Source organism: Monodelphis domestica, chromosome 3 (assembly GCF_027887165.1).
Source record: "Monodelphis domestica isolate mMonDom1 chromosome 3, mMonDom1.pri, whole genome shotgun sequence".
NCBI classification, from domain to species: Eukaryota; Metazoa; Chordata; class Mammalia; order Didelphimorphia; family Didelphidae; genus Monodelphis; species Monodelphis domestica.
Window position 1 is genome coordinate 344030607 of NC_077229.1, and position 22983 is coordinate 344053589.

A 22983-nucleotide genomic window follows, 5' to 3' on the forward strand; every position below is an offset into this window, starting at 1 on the left:
CCCCAGCCCCTCCCAGTGCTCTGCTATTGGAGGAAAGAAGAAATCCGAGAGAAACCCAGTCGGCCCACGCCTACCTGTGTTAGCAGTAATGGGTGCGGAAGCTGCAACTGCTTCCTCCAACAGCTCAGGATTATAACCTTGGGCGGGGAAAGACTGTTGCAAAACCCTGGCTGGGTCCTGTTTAAAGCTGTAGCTGCTGAGTCAGAGAAGCCAGAGCCACCCCTACCGCCTAGGAGTAGCCATGATTGGACCGTGGGAGGAGTCAGCGAGAAGCTGCCCCCTCCTACGCTTTAAACTCTTTCCCTTTGGAGGCCATACAGAATTATTGGTGCCTGGAGAAACAATAATGAAATCTGGGATTTTCGGAACAGCCCCGCCTCTTTTCGGAAGACCTAGGTTTAAGTTCTGCCTACGACTAGTTCTGCTCCAGTGACCTAAAGAAATTTACCAAACCTTTCAAGTGTCTGAGGTAACTTTCACGGGCTGTAAATTGCAGAGAAGGAGCCAGCCTTCATTGGAAAAGGAAATTTCCTCCCTGGAAGTAATCTACAGAAGTGAATTAACAGGATCGATTCCAAACCTTATCCTGGTAATTCTCCAGGGAAGGAAGAAAGAAAAGGAGAGATGGAAGGAGGGATAGAGGAAGGAAGGGGAAAGGGTGCTGAAAACCATGCTTAAAGAATTTATCTAAATTTTTAAAATATTTGACTCCTCCACTCATAAGGGAGTCTCAAACTGTAATAGAGCAAGATTATGTTTCCAGTTTTTATTTGTGTCCTGTTTGGATGACAATCTGTTCAGCCCAGAGAAAGGGATGAAACGAATGAGAGTTAAGTCACAGCTTCAAAGCTTTCAAAGAATTACAGTTATCTGGCTAGTTAAAAATTTTCCTTTTTCCTTCAGCAGACATTTATAGCATTGGAAACTGAAGAAAGACTAACTTTATTTCAGGTATGAACTTTTACAACAAATTTCCAAATTATGAAATATTTCAGTGGAACTAACATCTTCTTAGAAGAGGGAGGGGGCTTTACCGTCTTAGCGGGGTGTTTTAGACCTTTGGTCTTAAGATCAATACTATTTATTGGTTCCAAGGCAAAAAAGCCCCAAGGACTAGGCAGTGGGGGTTAAGTGATTTGCCCAGGGTCACAGCTAGAAAGTGTCTGAGGCCATATTTGAACCCAAGATCTGCCTTCTCTGGACCTGACTCTCACTTCACTGGGCCAACTAGCTGCCACATTGCTTTAGTTTTAAAGGAAAAATTTCAATCTGAAGTTTGATCCGGGAATTCAGAGCTACTTCTTATAAGGAAATTAATCCCACCCACAAAGTCAATAGAAGAAGCTATAGGAATGTGTATGAATAATGAAAGCCATATAAATTCTAAAGTGTGACTAGAACAGTTAGGAAACTGGCTTATGGAAGAAATATAAAATAAAGTGTAGAATTTTTATTTTTACAACTTTTTGTTCGTATTACAACATATTATTCATATTCTGGTTATATCATTCACAAATAGTTCATATTTGGAAAAAAATCTGTGCCTTTCTTAGTCTACATATTAATATATTCGTGGGTGGACACCTGAGAAGGAGAATTGGAAACTGAGGGAAAATGGGTGAAGGGAATAGAGAGAGAGGGGGACATAACAAAGGAACAAAGACTCAGAGACAAAGAGTTAAACAACATGGGCTCCAGCATGCATGCTCCTCTGATGGTGGGAGAGAGAGAGTGTGTACTGCATGTGTCACCAATCTTTTATTGGAGAATAGAGGAATGTGGAGTGGGAGATAGCTAATGAACATATGCTATGGCATAGGATTTAACATTGGCTCAATTGACAACCATATGATCAATAAATATGTGACCTGGTTTAGAATGTGGTCTCCAAGATGGAAGCCAGGACCCTGTGGCAACTAATGTCCTGCCCAGGAATTCTTTTGTTCTTTGGACTGTAGATTTGGAAATACAATGATCAAGAAATAATATGACCATGAGTCTGGTACATGAGCACATAGGTTACAATATCAATACATCAATATTACTTTCAAGATGAGAATATACCTGGGATGCTACAAAACTCAACAACTTTGTATGGCTTGTCAACCTGGAAATTATTATCCCGGGTTTATATATCCTTGTTGAACAAGTAAAAGTGTATGTATGTGTAGGTGGGTATGGGGTGAAAGTAGGATGAGAATCACTTTGATTTTTGTAATATGGTACTTCATTAAGCTAGTTATAGTCTGACTTTTTAATTCACTATGTATATATGTACTTATTTATTAATTATGTTTGATGAGCTAGAATTTAGTGAAGATGTTCTTCATATAATCACCATTTTTATAAAGTAAATAACTTGACAGTAATTCATTTGTTAAAATATGAATGGAAATAATAGTGATATATTATTTTTTTCAGCTTTCAGATCTCTAAAGTTCTTCATACCTAGAAAAGAAAAGAAAATCAGACCTAGAAAAGTCTGATTCATTAAAAGCTAGTCAGAGCTGTATTACGTTCAGAAAGTCAATTAACCCCAGTTATCTAGCCCTAAACCTCTCTTCTACCTTGCAACCAATACTTATTATCTATTCTAAGACTGAAATTAAGAATTAAAAAAACAGTCTGATTCAAAATTGATAGTATAATTGACCCATAATACTTGAGTTTGAATAACTACATAGATGTATATTATGGGCTATAGCAATATGCTTAGAATCAGACTAAGATACAGTAGAGAAATGATTTATCTGACAAATTGTCAGACTACTAATTGTTGAGAAATTTATGTAAATTAGCTGGGTGAATTTATGATTTGATTGCCACATTCAAGTTTCTTACTGGCCCATCTGTTTGTTATATAACATTGAAAACTAGAGAAAAAATGATGAAATAATTTATGACCTTTACATTTTTGAATATGGGATATTTGTAAAACTGTTGTAAGACTGATATGTAGAAAGGAGTCTATTCATAATTCTTCAATCTCTCCACTTCAAGCCATTGAAGAAAGAAATTTATTTAAGGCTAATGAGGGGTTAATCTCATTAGAGATCCCAGACCATGAGCACTGCTGTCCAATCTTGACTCCACAAATATGTCTGAGGCCACATTTGAACTAAGAAAGAAGAGGCTTTCTAATTGTAGACCCAGTGCTCTATCCACTAAGCTACCTAGCTTCCCCTTCAGAAAGAAATATATTCTGCTCTAATTTGTAAGCAGTGGAATTTGTTTCATGAAGTAGAACCTCCAAGAATTCTATCTTTGATTTGCTCTCAGTTCAAATGCAGGCAAAAACAATTATATAAAACAACTATTGTCAATAATCCACTCATTCAAAGGTAAATGTTAAGTTATTTACCAGAAGCTCTGCTTTTATATCTCCGACTTTTACAACCATCCAAGCAGATCTGAATTTCTTATAAGGTTAAGAGGAAGACCTCACAAAGGTCTCAAGATTGAGTTTCACTGTTATGACGTTTCCCCTCTATGTATATGCTTATGTTATTTTTTGGAAAACCAACTATCAATCTCATATAACAGAAAAGTATTTGTTCTTTGTTCAAGTGTATGGTTCTAGTATTTACTGTCTGATGAAGATGAGGATGAAGAAAGTGGTGGTAAAAAGCAGAAGGAAATAGCAAATTTTGAGATGTGTGTAAAAACATCAAGTAAAGTACAGGCTTCAAGAAACAGTATGTATTGTATTAAAAGGAATGATGAACTGGAGGATTTCTATGTGAACTGGAAAGATGTCCAGGAATTGATACAGAGTAAAAGGAGCAGAACCAGGAGAACATTGTACATAGAGACTGATACATTATGGCAAAATTGAATGTAACAGACTTTTCTATTAGCAGCAATGCAATGATCCAGGACAATCCAGAGGAATTTATGAGAAAGAATGCTATCCACATGCAGAGGAAGAACTGGAGGAGCAGAAAGGCAGAAGAAGAACATATGATCGATCACATGGTTTGATGGGGATATGTTTAGGGTTTTGGCATTAAAAGATTCTTCTATTGAAAATATGAATAATATAGAAATAGGTTTTGAACAACGATATATATAATCCAGTGGAATTGCTCGTCAGCTCTGGGAGGGGAGAAGCAAGAGGGGAGAGAAAGAACAGGAATCTTGTAACCATGGAAAAATATTCTAAATAAATAAACTAATAAAAAATAAAACATAGATGGATATGTCAGTTAGATTTGTGAAGCTATCCTAAAAGTCCATAGACTAAGGTTTGTTTTTTTTTTTTAAAGCAATTTTAGGGAAAGATATCAATGCTAACCTAGACCAGGAAAGCAGATCTTTCAGAGAAAATGCTGTGAGAACTAGCATGATTCCAGAAGGACTAAAACTATGATAGCACTATAAGATGTCCCCAGAAATCAGACACTACATCATGAGATTGAGTGATCCTTTGGATATAATGAACTGAACTATGGGGGTTAAACCCTACATCAACTTCTCTCCTTTACATGTGTTGATATTCTATTTTGATTGTAAAATGCTTGTGTCAGAAAAGTGGAATGTTCCATAATAATTCCTCTTTGTGTCCATCCACTATTTTTAATATGTTAACAAACACCTAAATGCAATTAGAAATATATAATATCTTTGGGCCCTTGTATATCCTGATGAGACAATCCTGAAATGCATAGATAGTATATATGGAATGATTCATTCAGAAAACTAACATATTTCCCTATGAATCAGAAGGGGATCCATGAGAATGTAATTTTAGCCTGCACCCCTTTTCTTTTTCTTGGTATCCTAAGATTGACTTATTAAAAAAAGAAAGTTTCATTTTGAGTTTGAAAATAGCCATTCTCTAATTAAATTAGGTTACAATTCAGCTCTACCCTTTAATTGAACAAGGCTTAATTAAGAACAAGGCTTCAGACTTACATGTCAACTTAAGGGGAACCCAAGTGCATTCTGGGGAGATGACAGAAGGCTTGTGGCTCCCTGCACCCTGGAAGATACTTGCCTCTTTTCCCATGTGACTCCTGATGCTGGAAGAACTGCTTCTGATCTGGTCTGAAGTTGGAGTCTGCCAAATCAGAGGGATTTTTGGCAAGAATTTCAGAGTGAAACAATGTTAGTGGGCCTGGCTCTGGAGTCTGGTGAAGGTTTGGTAAGGAATTAACCAACCATACATGATGAGAAGCCTTTTCTTTCTCTGATCTGCTCTTTTAATTAATTTAATAATAATTATAAATTAAGACACAGTTTCCAGAGAATTTTAATCTTAACAGATTGGGTATGCAAGAAACATAGTATGAATACGCAGTGTCTGCAATGAAGAGTAAAAGAAAGGATATCAAGTATAAGAGTGCTGGGAAGATAAAATGCCAGGTTATTGGGCTTGGATTATGTTTTAGTAATTGCTGAAAATTCTCTGGATGGATTGAGCCTTCACATAGCATGACTATTGCCTTAATAATTACAAAGAAACTATTAAATTATATCTTTTTTGTTTTGTGATTCCTTCAGATATCAAATGACAGAGGGAGCCATTTTATAGATCATATATATACTTAGCTCCAGTGTAGCTTAGATTCTAAGCCTCCTTCTTCCTTCCTAACCAACAGATAACTCCTGAAATGCAATAAGTTGACCCTCATTGTCTATTTTTTTAGACAAAATGGGAGTTCTGGAGAGGGAAAAGATCAACTCCATGTGGAAGTAAATTTGACATTTAGACTATTTGCTTCCACTTGTCCTCCTTAAGCCAAGCTAGAGCAGCACTTCCTACCATACAAATGAGCCTTGGACCCCCATAACTGGGACTTTTAGAATACATGCCTCTAGTTCTTGGGGTAGCTAATCCATCCTTCTTTGCAATTTTTGTCCTATGGACTTATACTGTTAAGAAGTATATGAAAACTAGGCCTTTCAGCCCAATATTCCTACCAATTGGAAGAAGTCATCAGTTTCATATCTCATCCAGATGCCCACCTAGGTCATCTCATAATCTTATTGCCACTGAATGTCCCTGCTCAAATTTTCTACTGTTTTAGAACAAAACTCCCTTCTTAATCACCAGTCACAGTTAGGTTTTACCTTTTTATTTCTCCATATTTAAATATAAGATCCTTGAGATCAGGAAGACTTTCTAGATATCTCTCTCTCTCATTTAAAAAAATGTGTCCCTAGCATATGTAACAGTGTTTGTTACATAGTGTTTGACTTATTTTAATTCATTCGCATGAATGTATACAAAGCACATATGCTTAAATGGTATATGATGTCAGTTGAAGACCTCTAACAATTCAGATCACAACCCATCCACATCTGTCCATCCTATACAATTCTCAATCTTATATTACATAAAATTTATCAAGTAGGGTCTGCCCAGTGTTCTGGAGGCCTTCCTCACTTTCTCTGGACATCAAGAAGGTGCCATTAGAATACTCTGTCATCCCTTGCTCTTGCCATATGACCATCGAATCATTTTTTTCCTTTTTTCTTTTTATAAAAAACCTTTGCCTTCCATCTTAGCATCAATACTGTGTATTGGTTCCAAGGCAGAAGAGTGGTAAGGACTAAGCAATGGGGGTTAAATGATTTGCCCAGAGTCACACAGGTAGGAAGTGTCTGTGGGCACATTTGAATCCAGGATTTCCCATCTCTCATTCTGACTGTCAATGCACTGAACCACCTAGCTGCCCCATATTTATTTCTATCATACAGCTCTTGATGAACTGTTTTTCTCCAGTGTTCCTTGTTCATAAAACGTGGAAGCCTGTTCACCCTCAAGACATACCTTTCTGTTGTCCCCTGGTTGATACTTTTTTTTTTTCAGAATAAGTGGTGATCCTGTTCTTACACCCCTATAGCAAAAAATAAAAAAAAAAGCTTGTGTTGAAGAGATAGGAAATGTGTGGTGTTTTAAAATGTCCCAAAGCAGTCAACCCCTATTTTTTTCTTCCTTTTTAATTCCCAGCCAAGCTTATTTTCCATGGATATTATCTATCTGATATCAGATATCTATCTGAAATATATATACTGCTGGACACGTTCTCTAAAGTGTCCGTTCAGAAGTAAACCAAAATTTGAGCAGTGGGTATTATCCATCTGTTTGATCATTCCTATGTGGATAGAGATTAGGGTTACATATGAATTATTGAGAGATAGATTTTGCCTCACACTGCTTCTGTTATGAATATAATCTATACAAATAAATACAAAGTACTTAAATATAAGGAGGGAAGGTATTTGAAGTAGTCAAATGTCATACCTAGGTCAATGCTATTTCATATTTTAATTTTATCTTTTTTTAAAATGAATTTGACAGTAAGTATGAACATCTCCATTGTAAAGATTAAAATTTAGGGATATGGGGAGAGACTATGGCAGGTAGAAATTAGTTTCTCTCTGCAAGGAGTATTATATTTTTTAGAGGTTTATTAAAGGTTAAAGATTAAAGAAAATACAGAATAAGAAAAAACACGTGCCTAGGCCAGAGGCCTAGGCAAGATAACCTCACATCCCGGAAGGGACGCATCTGCTCCAAAATGGAAGTCCAAAAGAGACTCAAAAGCCTTTGTAATCAGTTTAAATACTTTCTCAATCTCGCCCACCTCAGAATTCCGTGGGATTACAAAGCTTTTTGGGGAAGTGGAGCAAGGGCGTGTGGGGATTGAAGTCCAGAGTTCAAATCTCAATTTTACATCCCTCCATTTGATCCTCTGGGAAGAAGTCCTTCCCCAAAGGATCATAAAAACATAATCAATTTAAAGATTACAATAATTTGAGGATAAGAGAAAAAAAAAGAATAAAACCAATAATTGCTAGATGCCTTGACAAAAAAACAGTTAGGGGGCAGTCCCCTTTGGCATGAAAGTATACATACAAATAAATGTTCAATCAACCACACCCAAAGTTCAATTTTGTGCAACTTGTGGTCTGGAGGCTTCTTCATGGTGGCTTCTCCAACAGTTCTGGATTCAGAGAGGTAGAATCTTCTTTACCTAAAATTCTTCTCAAAAGGAATTTAAACTTTGCAATTTAAATAATGATTTTTTTTTTACATTCCCCCCGTTAAGAGGGTGATTAAAAAAAAAAAAAACAGGATCACTTAGGGAAGCATGGCTGAGGTATGAGGTATATGAATCAATTGGTAAGAGATATTAAAAGATATCAGAAAAATTAAAAAGAAAAGAAAAAATTTCTGGATGAAAATATAGACTACCAAAGTCTTATGTGTAAAAATTCCAAGTAAAAGAAAAATAAATCTATAACTGGTCCTTCAATCAGGGCCCAATCAAAATGATCTAAGCAATGATGATTTACCCAGTCAATAGCCAGGACTACAGAAAGGTACCACACTATGAGAGGCAGAAAAGAAAGGGACCAGATTATAGAAGCCAAGTGGGAGCCAAGTTTGGGGATACTCTTCTGTTTCTTCAGAGTGAGGGTGGACACAAGGAAAGCCTATGTCTTAACACATGTTAAACATAGTAACCTTGAGTCTTCACACTAGATTCAAGACCTTTGTATTGGCCTAGAAGTGCATCAATCCATCCTGGATTGGCTTTTCTTTGGCTCTGTGTGATGGCTCTTTTGTGTATATCTTGTCCTGGAATCAGACAGAATCATTAAGCAAAGTCCCATAATTTATTTAAATAATTAGTGGCATCATTTTTATAGTCACAAGCTTTTTTGGGCATGCATTAGCAAATGTATTTCAAACTTGTAGCACTGAAAAGTCAAAAAGTTAAAGAAAATCTTAATGCTGGTGACATGTGCTTCAAATATAAAAAGGAGAGAAAAAATAATTTAAAAAACTGAAAAAGTATATTGCACATGCAAGAAAAATATAATAATAAAAGAGCTTTAAAAAATTCAAAAATATAGCTTATAATTATTGACACTCTGTGTCAGCTAAGAAAATATAAAATGCAATGCTTTCTCACCAAAAATGAGATCCATTTCCTCTTAATATATGGCCATGATCACTGTGAGTAGAAGGCAAATGAATTGAACAAGGTTAACAATTTTTTCATTTTTAAAAATACAGTAGTGCAAATATGTAGTTATCAAAATCCCCAAAATTCTCAATAGCCCAATTAATTACAATAGCAAACAAAAACAATTTCATATTTCACGTAAGTTGCTGTATGACATTTTTAAAACCTATGAATTGATGGACATTTGTCACAATTTTTACAAACATAGCCATCTTTCAACCTTGGTATTTAAACATATTTTTTAAACAAAGTAAAACTCATCTTGGGTTTAGAACATAATCAAGAAATCTATATATCATTCTGGTACAAGTAAAGTAGTGAGCCGAAGAGTATAAATAAAGGGGTGCTCCTTTTGGAGGCTTTTTAAGGGCACAAATGCCCTGAAATTAACTGCCCAACTTCCATTCACATGTGGGAAGGTTGGGGTTTATAAAATACATTTCACTTCAGCTACTAGAATGGGCCTTACCTTGTGGTAGGGGCAGGCAAAAATAACCAGAGATTGTTAAAAAAAATTCCAAAAATCATATTTAAAAAACCCTTAAAATCATTTGAGGTATTTAGCACATTAAATTTTCCTAAGGTTGTTATACAATTATAACCAGTCCTGAAGTCCATCTATGTGATAATTTACAAAGTCAAAATAGAAAGGCTGGTTTTTTTTTTCATAAGGGCTTAATTACAATAATATTTGTTCAGCACAGTTATAGGGGAAAAACAACAGAATTTCAAAACTCAGTACATTCAAAATAAATTCAATCAACCTTCAGTTCAAGCAGAATAATATTGAATCCAGTAATATATGAACTTAAAATCACAAAGTTAAACCATAACAAAAAATGCAATAGAATACAGAGATTTTTATAAACCATTGGAGTCTGAAATGCCTTAGAATATAGCCTTTAGTCTCTTCAAAGTTCCTTGAGTATCGCTCACATACAGTACTTCTTCTGGTGACATCATCCTTTGTGTGGTGCCTTGTTCTGAGAGTAACTAGTGAGAACGAGGCACCATGCAAAGAATTATGTGGCTGCACAATGGAAGAGGTCAGCATGGTGAGCAGCGATCTGGGGGAGGGGATTCTGCACTGTGTATACTGCTGCCCTGTATAGTGGTGGCTGTGCTGCGCCTGTGCAAGGTGTGACAGGCCCATCACAGACAGCGCTGTAGCCTCCGCTATCCCAGACAGTGGTATACAATGTCACAGGCCCAGCACCACCTCCAGTACTATATACAGGCACCGGATAGCAGCGATCTGGCCTGTGACATCAGCAACCATCTTTGGCAGCACTTATGTCTGTGAACAGACTTTTTCCAGAATGAAACATCTGAAATCTCCAAGCAGATCTGGACTAACTGATGCACACTTGCATCACTTGTTAAGGCTAACAATGACAAATATGGAACCGGACATTGACCATCTCATTAGCCAAAAGCAGGCCCATAGTTCCCATTGAAATACTGGTCAGTTTGTTGATTTAAATTTACTTGTTTTTATTTTAAATATTTCATTTGTTCCCGTTTTGGTTTTTCATTTTAAAATAAGATATGTGCAGTGTGCATAGGGATTTGTTCATAGTTTTTTTTGTTTGTTTGTTTTTGTTTTTGTTTTTTAATAATCCAGCCCTCCAACAGTCTGAGGGACAGTGAACTGGCCCCCTGTATAAAAAGTTTGGGACTTCCGGGTAATCATGGCTGCAATCTAGACGCGGCACGCTTCCTCTCCCCAGCACCGAACGAAATAGACTACATCAAAGGAGCATAAAATCACCTTTGGAGGAACAGAAGGACTCCCCAGTACCCCACAGAGGCAAAGGTACGTGGGGCTTGAACATTTCAACACTAAAATAAGAAGGAAAAGCTTGCACAGAAAAGTGAACTGAGCCGCCCTTCCCCCACCCCACCTCCCCCACTAAACCAGAGTGAGCTACCTGAGCGCTCACCGGGACAGCGAGTGAGTGGGGAGCGTCTCTGTCTGGGGGGGCACTCCAGGGTCCTTGGGATCTGGGGACTGCCAGGAAAAAACGTCTCAGGGCGCTTTCACTGGAGAAGCCAGCGGACTTCGGGCGGGCTGCGCTGAACAAGGCGCGCTGATTATCTGGGCGGAGCTGAATACCTGGGCTCAGCTGAATACCTGGGCTCGGAGGCTGGGAAGAACTAGTCTGAAGCAACCTAAATTCACAGAAAAACCACTCTTATAACCCAGACCCCAGACCAAAAAGGAAAGGGAAATAAAACCACCAAAGGGATGGCTCACATGGCCCAAAATCAAGCCTCCAGGAAGAAAGGGAAAAAAGTGACTATTGAAAACTTTTATGGTGGAAGTACCCAAGGAAAAGAGGAGAATGAGGAGGAAATCCAAAAAAATTCAGAACACGCCTCCCAAAATGGAAACTATCAACAAGCTCTGGAAGATCTCAAACTGGAACTTATCCAAAAGATGGAAACCTTCTGGAAAGAAAAATGGGAGAAAGAGATCAGCTGTCTGACAGATAAGACTGCTCAATTGGAAAAAGAACTCGAAGCATCCAATACAAGGGCAGACAAGGCTGAAAAGCAAATCCAGTCCCTAATGACCAGAATCAAGCACCTAGAAGAAAGTGAGATGATAAAACAGCAAGAATCAATAAAGCAAACCCAAACAATTAATGAATTGGAAGAAAACATAAAATATCTCACTGAGAAGGTCACGGACCTGGAGAACAGAGGAAGACGAGAAAATCTCCGTATCATCGGTCTCCCAGAAAAACCAGAGGTAAACAACAAATTGGATTTTATTCTAGAGGAGATTATAAAAGAAAATTGCCCCCACGTTCTGGAGCAAGGGGGCAAAATAGAAATAGAAAGGATTCATAGAACACCTTCTATACTAAATCCCCAAAAGACAACGCCTAGGAATGTAATTGCCAAATTCAAGAGCTTCCAAGTAAAGGAGAAAATCCTATAAGAAGCCAAGAAGAAGAGCTTCAGATATAAGGGGGCTCCCATAAGGATCACACATGACTTAGCGGCTAACACACTAAGAGACCGCAAAGCATGGAACACGATATTTAGAAAGGCAAGAGAGCTGGGTCTCCAACCAAGAATCAACTACCCAGCAAAACTGACTATATACTTCCAGGGGAAAGTATGGGCATTCAACAAAATAGAAGATTTCCAAGCATTTGCTAAGAAAAGACCAGAGCTCTGTGGAAAGTTCGATATCCAAGCACAGAAAGCAAGAGAAACATGAAAAGGTAAATATGAAAGAAAGGGAAAAGGAGATAAATCTTATCTTTCTCTTTAAGTCAAACTCTCTTCTATAAGGACTACATTTACATCTAATTATATATATTAATATGTGGGGAAAATGTTTTGTGTAACTCTCATAAATTGTATCATCATAAGAGTAGTTAGAAGAAACATGCATAGGGAAAGATTGGGGAATCAAGAAGATTTGGGGAAAGTTGGGGCAAAAAAAGGAAAAGGGAGGGGGGAACCGTGATAATACTAAGATTAACTTCAAGAAATAGGGGGGGAATCAATAGAATAAACTTTCCCATATAAAGATACACATGGGAAGGGGAGGGGAAGAACTCTCATATGAGAAGGAGAGGAAGAGAGCGTGAAGTGGAAGTACTTAAACCTTACTCTCAGTGAAATCAAATCTGAGAGGGAAGAACATCTAGATCCAGTGGGATCCTGAATTCTATCTTATCCATTAGGGCAAGAAAGAAAGGAAAATTAAGGAGGGGGAGGGGGGAGGGAGTACAAAAAGGGAGGGAAGGAGAGGGGGGAGGGGAAGGGAGCATAAAAAGGGAAGGGCTAGAAAGGGAAGCATCTCAAGGGAGGGGACTAGGGGGACTGACCTAAAGTAAATCACTGGTTCAAAAGGAGAAAGCTAAAGAAGAAAGGTCAGAACTAGGGGAAGACATCAAAATGCCAGCGAATCCACAAATAACAATCATAACTTTGAACGTGAATGGGATGAACTCACCCATAAAACGTAGACAAATAGCAGAATGGATTAGAACACAAAACCCTACCATATGTTATCTTCAAGAAACACATATGAGACGGGTTGACACTCACAAGGTTAGAATTAAAGGTTGGAGTAAGACCTTTTGGGCCTCAACCGATAGAAAGAAGGCAGGAGTTGCAATCATGATATCTGACAAAGCCAAAGTACAAATAGACCTGATCAAAAGGGACAGGGAAGGTAAATATATTCTGCTAAAAGGAAGTATAGACAATGAGGAAATATCACTAATCAACATGTATGCACCAAATGGTATAGCATCCAAATTTTTAATAGAGAAACTAGGAGAATTGAAGGAGGAATTAGACAGTAAAACCATATTAGTGGGAGACTTGAACCAACCACTATCAAATTTAGATAAATCAAATCAAAAAATAAATAAGAAAGAGGTAAAAGAGGTGAATGAAATCTTAGAAAAATTAGAATTAATAGACATATGGAGAAAAATAAATAGGGACAAAAAAGAATACACCTTCTTTTCAGCACCACATGGCACATTCACAAAAATAGATCATACACTAGGTCATAGAAACATGGCACTTAAATGCAGAAAAGCAGAAATATTAACTGCAGCCTTTTCAGATCACAAGGCAATTAAAATATTGATCGGCAAGGGTACATGGAGACCCAAATCAAAAATTAATTGGAAATTAAATAACATGATACTCCAAAATCGGATAGTTAGAGAAGAAATCATAGAAACAATTAACAATTTCGTTGAAGAAAATGACAATGGCGAAACATCCTTTCAAACCTTATGGGATGCAGCCAAGGCAGTACTTAGAGGAAAATTCATATCCCTGAGTGCATATATTAACAAATTAGGGAGGACAGAGACCAAGGAATTGGAAATGCAAATCAAAAAACTTGAGAATGAACAAATTAAAAACCCCCAGAAGAAAACCATACTAGAGATCCTAAAAATTAAGGGAGAAATTAATAAAATAGAAAGTGACAGAACTATTGAGCTAATAAACAAGACTAGAAGCTGGTACTTTGAAAAAACAGACAAAATAGACAAAGTACTGGTTAATTTAATTAAAAAAAGGAAAGAAGAAAGGCAAATTAATAGCATCAAGGATGAAAAGGGGGATCTCACCTCAAATGAAGAGGAAATTAAGGCAATCATTAAAAACTACTTTGCCCAACTATATGGCAATAAATTTACCAATCTAGGTGATATGGATGAATATTTACAAAAATATAAATTGCCTAGACTAACAGAAGAAGAAATAGTTTTCTTAAATAATCCCATATCAGAAATTGAAATCCATCAAGCCATCAAAGAACTGCCTAAGAAAAAATCCCCAGGGCCTGATGGATTCACCAGTGAATTCTATCAAACATTCAGAGAACAGTTAACCCCAATATTATACAAACTATTCGACATAATAAGCAAAGAGGGAGTCCTACCAAACTCCTTTTATGACACAAGCATGGTACTAATTCCAAAGCCAGGCAGGCCAAAAACAGAGAAAGAAAACTATAGGCCAATCTCCCTAATGAATATAGATGCAAAAATCTTAAATAGGATACTAGCAAAAAGACTCCAGCAAGTGATTAGAAGGGTCATCCACCATGATCAAGTAGGATTCATACCAGGGATGCAGGGCTGGTTCAACATTAGGAAAACTATCCACATAATTGACCACATCAACAAGCAAACCAACAAGAATCACATGATTATCTCAATAGATGCAGAAAAAGCCTTTGATAAAATACAACACCCATTCCTACTAAAAACACTAGAAAGCATAGGAATAGAAGGGTCATTCCTAAAAATAATAAACAGTATATATCTAAAACCATCAGCTAATATCATCTGCAATGGGGATAAACTAAATCCATTCCCATTAAGATCAGGAGTGAAACAAGGATGCCCACTATCACCTCTATTATTTGACATTGTATTAGAAACACTAGCAGTAGCAATTAGAGAAGAAAAAGAAATTGAAGGCATCAAAATAGGCAAGGAGGAGACCAAATTATCACTCTTTGCAGATGACATGATGGTCTACTTAAAGAATCCTAGAGATTCAACCAAAAAGCTAATTGAAATAATCAACAACTTTAGCAAAGTTGCAGGATACAAAATAAACCCACATAAGTCATCAGCATTTCTATATAATTCCAACACAGCTCAGCAGCAAGAACTAGAAAGAGAAATCCCATTCAAAATTACCCAAGACAAAATAAAATACTTAGGAATCTATCTCCCGAGACAAACACAGGATCTATATGAACACAACTACAAAACACTTTCCACACAACTAAAACTAGACTTGAACAATTGGAAGAACATTAACTGCTCATGGGTAGGACGAGCCAATATAATAAAAATGACCATCCTACCCAAACTCATCTATCTATTTAGTGCCATACCCATGGAACTCCCAAAAATTTTTTTTACTGATTTAGAAAAAAACATAACAAAGTTCATTTGGAAGAACAAAAGATCAAGGATACCCAGGGAATTAATGAAAAAAAATACAAAGGAAGGGGGTCTTGCAGTCCCAGATCTCAGACTATATTATAAAGCAGCGGTCATCAAAACAATTTGGTACTGGCTAAGAGACAGAAAGGAGGATCAGTGGAATAGACTGGGGGCAAGCAACCTCAGCAAGACAGTATATGACAAACCCAAAGATCCCAGCTTTTGGGACAAAAACCCACTATTTCATAAAAACTGTTGGGAAAATTGGAGGACAGTGTGGGAAAGATTAGGCTTAGATCAACACCTCACACCCTACACCAAGATAAATTCAAAATGGATGAATGACTTGAACATAAAGAAGGAAACTATAAGAAAATTAGGCGAACACAGAATAGTATACATGTCAGACCTTTGGGAAGGGAAATACTTCAAAACCAAGCAAGAATTAGAAAGAATTACAAAATGCAAAATAAATAATCTGGATTACATCAAATTAAAAAGTTTTTGTACAAACAAAACCAATGTAACCAAAATCAGAAGGGTAGCAACAAATTGGGAAACAATCTTCATAAAAACCTCTGACAAGGGTTTAATTACTAAAATTTATAAAGAACTAAATCAATTGTACAAAAAATCAAGCCATTCTCCAATTGACAAATGGGCAAGGGACATGAACAGGCAATTCTCAGTCAAAGAAATCAAAACTATTAATAAGCACATGAAAAAGTGCTCTACATCTCTTATAATCAGAGAGATGCAAATCAAAACAACTCTGAGGTATCATCTCACACCTAGCAGATTGGCTAACATGACAGCTATGCAAAGTAATGAATGCTGGAGGGGATGTGGCAAAGTGGGGACATTAATTCATTGCTGGTGGAGTTGTGAATTGATCCAACCATTCTGGAGGGCAATTTGGAACTATGCCCAAAGGGCGATAAAAGACTGTCTGCCCTTTGATCCAGCCATAGCACTGCTGGGCTTGTACCCCAAAGAGATAATGGACAAAAAGACTTGTACAAAAATATTCATAGCTGCGCTCTTTGTGGTGGCCAAAAATTGGAAAATGAGGGGATGCCCCTCAATTGGGGAATGGCTGAACAAATTGTGGTATATGTTGGTGATGGAATACTATTGTGCTAAAAGGAATAATAAAGTGGAGGAATTCCATGTGAACTGGAACAACCTCCAGGAATTGATGCAGAGCGAAAGGAGCAGAACCAGGAAAACATTATACACAGAGACTGATACATTGTGGTACAATCGAAGGTGATGGACTTCTCCATAAGTATCAATGCAATTTCCCTGAACAATCTGCAGGGATCTAAAAAAAAATACTACCCACAAGCAGAGGATAAACTGTGGGAGTAAAAACACCGCTGAAAAGCAACTGCTTGACCACAGGGTTGGAGGAGATAAGACTGAGGAGAGACTCTAAATGAACACTATAATGCAAACTCCAACAACAGGGAAATGGGTTCGAGTCAAGAACACATGTGATAACCAGTGGAATCATGCGTCGGCTATGGGAGAGGGAAAGGCAGGGGGGGGGGGAGGGGAGGAAAAGAAAACGATCTTTGTTTCCAGTGAATAATGTATGAAAACGACCAAATAAAATAATATTAAAATTAAAAAAAAAAAAAGTTTGGGGACCCCTGCCATAGATTAAGAGCAGAAGTAAAAAAGCCAGTCTCCTTCCAGCACTTGCATTTTAAATCCCACTAGCTCCTCCCTCCACTCTAACATTGCAGGAGGATGCTAGCGAAGGCCAGGGAATGCCAGACCATTAGATATGACGTTACTCTGTAACACTGATCATTGGGGTGTCACAGATGGAGACAATTTGTTTCATACAAGGGGAAGGAAATATGATTGTTCATCAGTTTTCTGGAGTGATGATGAGGCGATTACATAGATCAGAATTCTTAAGTCCTTCAAACTTGTTTTCTTTTACAATGTTAATAGCTTTTTTTTTTCCTTTCTAAATTGTCCTCTTGGTTCTTTTTTTCACTATGCATCAATCCATAAAAGTTTTCCTGGTTTTCTCTGAGTCCACATCTCCGATCAATTCCTACATTATAATAACATTCTACAATATTCCCATAATACAGTTCATTTAATCATCTCCCAATTGATGGGTTGTTATTTGTTTTCAATTCTGTGCTGGGACAGAAAGTGCCTCTATAAATATTTTGTACATGAGTCCTCTTCCTGTTTCTTTTTCCTCTTTGACATTTGCCAATGAATCTTTGGGTTTATTGAAAGCTATGACACTGTCTTCAATTACTTTTTGGATTTATATATCAATCTGTTCTGCAGATGAACTTTCCTATTTTTGGACTAGTACTAAAGAGTTTTGATGAATAAAACACTTCGGTGGGTTGAAAAAGTCATAAGTAAAGAATTGGGGAGACATGGAACAATAGTGGTTGTGGGCGACTCTGTGGAGAGTGCCTGTAACTTACTGCTGCTTATTGCCACCTTCTCATCCTTAAACCTTTTGTGTCTGGAAATTTAACGAACTATACTTCATTGTAGCTAATTCATTTTTAGCATATGGATAATATATAATGGCTCTTCAATTCACCAAGGTCCCTTTCTATCCTGCTTCAGTTCATATCAAATTAAAAACTATGACTGAAGTCAAAATAGCTCAGTCCCTACTTGGGAAAGTGCCTAACATTTAGGTAGAAATTTGGCTTTCTGCCCTATTTTTATTTTTAGTTGTGGCTAACCTCTGGTTTCTTTTTATTTGAGACCAAATTCAAGTTATTGAAAATGTTGAGGGAAATGGAACAGAGTAAATTGAAGCTTCTATTACTAGGGAAGCATAAGGAGTAGAAGTAATGTAATAAATAAGCAGACCATTCTTAGAACTTTCCTTACATCTTAAAGAAGTGGATACAATTGGTACTTTGATCCAATTCTCTGCTCTCAGATGCATGTAGGGGCCAGTGACTTTCCTTGCTCTCTCCTTTCTCTGCAATAGCTCAGCCCTCCTTTTTTCTTTCTTTTGTGATAAAGGATAAAAGGTTTGCATCTCTCAGTTTTTGCAAACTTCCCAACCAATGAATCTGAATTTATTTTTATGTTCCCTCTTGTTCTTTCCTCACCCCAAATCCCATCATAACACTTTCCTGAGTTTTTCCCTTTCCATTTCTCCTTTCATTTATTGTCTCTGTTTTCTGATTCATTCTGGATCAATGGAACTATCCTAATAATTTGAAGAAAGGGCCTACTTTCTTAAAAAACAAAACAAAACAAAAAAACAACAACCCTTACTAATTCAAGGCAGAAGAGTAATAAACATTGAGCAAGGGGGGTTAAGTGATTTGCATAGGGTCACACAGCTAGGAAGTATCTGAGGTCAGATTTGAAACCAGAACCTCTCATCTCCAGGCCTGGCTCTCTATTGACTGAACCATCTGGCTGCCCTCTGGGACTACTTTCTTTTAATTTTTATATTCTTAATCCTGGCAAATTGCTTAGGGAATGTTTTCTGAATTTAATTGGATATTGCACATCAGGGACAGATTGAAAACAGGCCTTTGTAAAGACATTGACAGCTTTGTTTCATTTTTTCCTCTTTTTGATCCCCAATCTGTTTTACATATGAATATTTTAAAAATAATCTCTCCTAATTGAGATTCCCACCAAACATTCTGGGGATTAACAGTTTTCCCTTCCACCATATTTTATTTGTTTTATGATGTGATAAGTACTTATGTTTTTTCCATTATCTTCCTCCATAACATTTTCTAAATGCTCTTATTTTGCCTTTGGTTGCTATGTCTCTCCACTTAAAAAAGAATTCAAGGGTTTGCTAACTGAGACAGTTTCCAGATTCTTTTGTCGTATACACTGTGACATTTACATTATATTAGTAAAATATGAAAATCGGTTTTGAACAATGATACACGCATAACCCAATGCAATTGCTCATCAGCTCAGGAAGAGGGGAGGGGAAGAACAGGAATCACTTAACCATGGAAAATATTCAAAATAAATTAATTACATTATATTAGTAAAACTATTATAAGAAATGGTTGAAATTTTTAAATCTTTTTCATCCCAAACTGTCATGTTTGCATTGTGGTAATTGTCCAGAGTGTTTCCTCTTTCTTTTACTGTGACATTAGTTTTCAACTTTGCACTCATTAGTAAATTATCAGACCACACAGACAATTAATTCAGGAACAATTCTGCTGTTGAAAACCAATTACTTCCTATTGGTCCTTGCTTTTCCTAGTGCCTTTTGACTCTCTAATGAAACAATGTTATTCCTAACACATCACTGAGTGGCTCCTGTGAATCCTGGAATCACAGTTTCAGCATTGGTAGGAAGCCTAGTGTGCCATCTAATCCAACTGTATGCTGTCCCTGAAATAATTCCCTCTACAGTATACCTGACAAAAGTTCAATCATGCCACAATGCTCTTAATAAGAGGAGTCTACTACTGTTAAAATTAGTTTTGACTTCTGGGAATTGAAGTCCGGGGTTCAAATCTCCATTTTTCAATTCTCCCATTTGATTCTATTGGGAAAAGTTTCCCCAAAAGGATCATGAAAACATAATCAACTTAAAGATTACAACAATTTGAGGATAAGAGGGAAAAAGAACAAAACCAATAATTGCTGGATGCCTTGACAAAAAACCAGTTAGGGGGCAGTCCCCTTTGGCATGAAAGTATACATACAAATAAATGTTCAAACAACCACACGCAAAGTTCATTCTTGATCTTCTTGTGTAGCTTGTGGTCTGGAGGAATCTTCATGGTGTCTTCTCCAAACAGTTCAGTTTCTTGATTCGGAGAGGTAGCATATCTCTTAACCTAAAATTCTTCTCAAAAGGAATTTAAACTTTGCAATTTAAAATAATAATATTTTTACATTCCCTCATGAAGAAGGTGATTGAAAAACACAGGGATAACTTAGGGATGCATGGCTGAGTTATGAGGTATATGAATCAATTGGCAAGAGAAATTAAAAAGACATCAGAAAAATCCAAATAAAAAAGAAAATTTCTGGATGAAAATATAGATTATCAAAGTCTTATGTGTAAAAATTCCAAGTAAAGGAAAAGTAAATCTATAACAGGTCCTTCAATCAGGGCCCAATTAAAATGATCTAAGCAATGATGCATGTACCCAGTTAGTAGCCAGGACTACAAAAAGTTTGCCACACTCTGAAAGACAGGAAAGGGACTATTTTATAGATGCCAAGTAGGAGCCAAGTTAGGGATACTCGTCTGTAAGTATTTTCACAAAGAGTGTGGATACAAGGAAGGCCTATGTCTTAACGTATGTTAAGCGTAGCAACCTTGAGTCTACTAGGTTCATGTCCTTTGTATTGGCTTAGAAGTACATCAATCCTTCCTGGATTGGTTTCTCTTTGGCCCTGTGCAATGGCTCTTTTGTATATCTTGTCCTGGAATCAGACAGAATCATTAAGCAAAGTCCCATAATTTTTTTAAACAATTAGTGGTATCATTTTTATAGTCTCAAGCTTTTGGGGCATGCATTGACAAATGTATGTTGGACTTATATTACTGCTAAATCAAAAAGTTAAAAAAATCTTAATACTGGTGACATGTGCTTCAAATATAAAAAGGAGAGAAAAAATAATGAAATAGTATATTGCATATGCAAGGAAAATATAATAAAAGAGTTTAAAAAATTCAAAAATGTAGCTTATAATCATTGAAACACTGTGTCAGATAAGAAAATATAGAATATAAGGCTTTCTCACCAAAAATGAGATCCATTTCCTCTTCATATCTGGCCATGATCCACTGTGAGTACAAGCAAATGAATTTCACAAGGTAACAGTTTTTTTTTTTAAAGAACAGTAGTACAAATATGTAAGTATCAATATCCCCAAAATTCTCAATAGTCCAGTTAATTACAATAGCAAACAAACACACTATCATTTTTTACACATGAGTTGCTGTATGGCATTTTTAAAAGCCTAGGAACCGATGGATATTTGTCACAATTTTTATAAACATAGCAAATCTTTCAACCTTGGTAATCATATTTTTAAACAAAGTAAAACTCATTTGGGTTTAGAACATCATCAATAAATCTAGATATCATTGCAAAAAATGTGGCAAAGGAGTCTAGGAAAAACCCAAACCTCTGTAAAGTGAGCTAAAGAGCTATAAATGAGAGATGCTCCCTTTTTTTGGGGGGGAGACTTCTAGGGGTACGATGCTCTGGGATTAACTTCCCAGCTTCCATTCACAGTTTTATAAATGTGGGAGTTGAGATTATAATTGTATTTAACTTCAGTTACTAAAATGGGCCTTACCTCATTTTAGGGGCAGGCAAAATGACCAGAGATTGATAAGAAAAAAATTCTAAAAATTGTGTCTAAAGAACCCTTAAAATCAATTTGAGATATTTAGCTCATTAAATTTTCCAAAGGTTGTTATAGCAATTTTCTGATGGAGTCCATATATCCTCTATGTGACAATTTACAAAGTCAAAAATAGAAAATCTGTTTTTATATGAGCTTACTCAATAATGTTTGTTCAGTATGGTTATAGGGGAAAAGCAACAGAATATAACAGTAGTTAAAACCCAGTACATTAAACTGATTCAGTGTAACAGAATACTATTGAATGCAGTAATATATGAACTTAAAATCATAAAGTTAAACCTTAAACAAAACAATCAGCAAAATGCAATAGAATACAGAAATTTTTATAAAACATTGGAGTCTGAAATGCCTTAAAAATATAACCTCCAGTCTCTTTAAAATTCCTTGGGTTTTTTGTTTTCTTTTTTTTTTAATTATCCATTTAGATGCCTACTGTCAGAAGGCAGAATATTGGTAAGGGCTAGGCAATGGGGGACAAATGACCTGCCCAGGGCCACACCATCAGGAAGTGTCTGAGGCCAGATTTCAACCCAGGACCTCCCATCTCTAGTCCTGGCTCTCAATCCATTAAGCCACTGAGCTGCCTTCCCATAGTGAGGGTGGGTTTTTGGAATCTCAAAGTTTTCCAAAGAATTGCAGGGAGTTGAATTTTTTCCCTGACCCTCAGGTGAAATAAATAAAAGTATCAGTACAGACAAAAGATATCCTCTTAAAGTAGTCAGGCTTATAAGTTCAAAAGTCTCTTCCTTCTCCTCTTTCTCCCCCTCTGCTATCCCCTGCCCCTTGCCATGAGGAGGCTAATCATAGCCTAAGGAGAATCACCCCCATTTTTTACCAGCTGGTGGAAGTGAGTCCTGGGCCTGGGGTGATGAGTGATCTTCTCTGAGGCTAGAGTTTGCTGGGGCCATGTGGGCTGGTCGTGACCAGGTGAGTGAGATCTGGGTCAAACAGGTCTGGATTGCAGGAGATCAACAGGCTTTTCTGAAAATTCTTGGAGGAACTTGGCTTAAAAAAATCATTATCTAGGCTATCTTTTTTTTTTTAATTTGAGAAGTTCTCATCCAATCTAGTAGTCACCAAACTGTTAAAATTAGAATTAGTTTCTCTGCTAAAAGTATTATATTTTATGAGGTTTATTAAAGATTAAGAAATAAAGAAAAAACAAAATA

General features: G+C 36.7%; 1 protein-coding gene and 1 long non-coding RNA gene across 2 annotated transcripts in view; one reads left to right on the forward strand and one right to left on the reverse strand.

Annotated features, from left to right (window-relative positions):
* The window catches only part of LOC100025102 (serpin B6-like), a 33214-nt gene extending 33038 nt beyond the window's left edge, over positions 1-176 (reverse strand). The window contains exon 1 of the mRNA XM_007486875.2: positions 75-176. The gene's annotated coding sequence lies outside the window, so the exon portion shown is untranslated. The remainder of the gene's footprint in view (positions 1-74) is intronic.
* A 61-nt stretch (positions 177-237) lies between these two features.
* LOC103102348 (uncharacterized) lies at positions 238-11349 on the forward strand. The gene is made up of 3 exons (XR_008917770.1): positions 238-469; positions 904-951; positions 3861-11349. It is a non-coding gene; the product is annotated as an uncharacterized LOC103102348 (long non-coding RNA).
* The last annotated feature ends 11634 nt before the right edge of the window (positions 11350-22983 follow it).